This window comes from Penaeus monodon, chromosome 29 (genome assembly GCF_015228065.2).
Source record: "Penaeus monodon isolate SGIC_2016 chromosome 29, NSTDA_Pmon_1, whole genome shotgun sequence".
Classification (NCBI taxonomy): Eukaryota; Metazoa; Arthropoda; class Malacostraca; order Decapoda; family Penaeidae; genus Penaeus; species Penaeus monodon.
Genome location: NC_051414.1, coordinates 24,736,826 through 24,737,607, shown reverse-complemented (window position 1 = coordinate 24,737,607; position 782 = coordinate 24,736,826). Strand labels below are relative to the sequence as shown.

The 782-nt window shown below is 33.5% G+C and overlaps 1 protein-coding gene across 1 annotated transcript in view; it reads left to right on the top strand.

Annotated features, from left to right (window-relative positions):
• Positions 1-782, top strand: part of LOC119591781 — a 32,050-nt gene that overhangs the window by 8,589 nt on the left and 22,679 nt on the right. The window lies entirely within an intron of this gene.

The following is a 782-nucleotide window of genomic DNA, read 5'->3' as shown; positions in this document are numbered from 1 at the left end:
TCAGCGTTTCATGTTACATCTAACTGTCAGGAAGTCAGAATCAGCCTCACTCTTATTAATGAAATTGACAAATAAATATCCTTAGCCAACCCAATGGTACCTGTGGCACTGGGAAGCCATTTCTTCTGCCTTGTGCGGAATATATGTTCTGTGGGACTTAGCTCCTTATTATATCTTTTGTTACTGGAGAGAAAGAAGAAAGATGTTTATTTATTGTAATTTGAGTGTTTCATTTGTCATCTACATGTTTTTTTTTCATTGTAATACAGAATGATTGAAATTTGTACCAATTTAAAAAAGACCATTGGCTTCATAGAAATTGTTTAGAAATGAAATAAGAGCTGTTGCAGATTAAAAGTATATAGGATAATAAAGAAATGCAAATTGTCTCACTAGACTGATGGAATTTTAGTGGTTTGTGTTTGCAGATGATGATGAAGAGGAAAGTCACATTGTTAGGGATTATATTATTTTGCAGTTGCATTGCCTCTCCTTGTAATCTTATCTCTACCATCAGTATCACTTTTCTTAATCTTTGAGATTATCTCCAAAACTTTTTTTTCTCTTGTAGGATCTTATCATCTTGTTTATAATGTCACTGATATAGTCAGAAAACTATCTAACCCCTTCACTTGATGAGAAGAAATACATGTAAAGTGGTCATCTGTGTGCTTATGATTAATGGTTTGGAGGTTAAACAGATGGCAGGCATTGATGTGTGGGAGCAGTCTTTTAAGGCAGTACTTAGGGACAAACATAAATGAAAAAAGTATTGTGTGTAA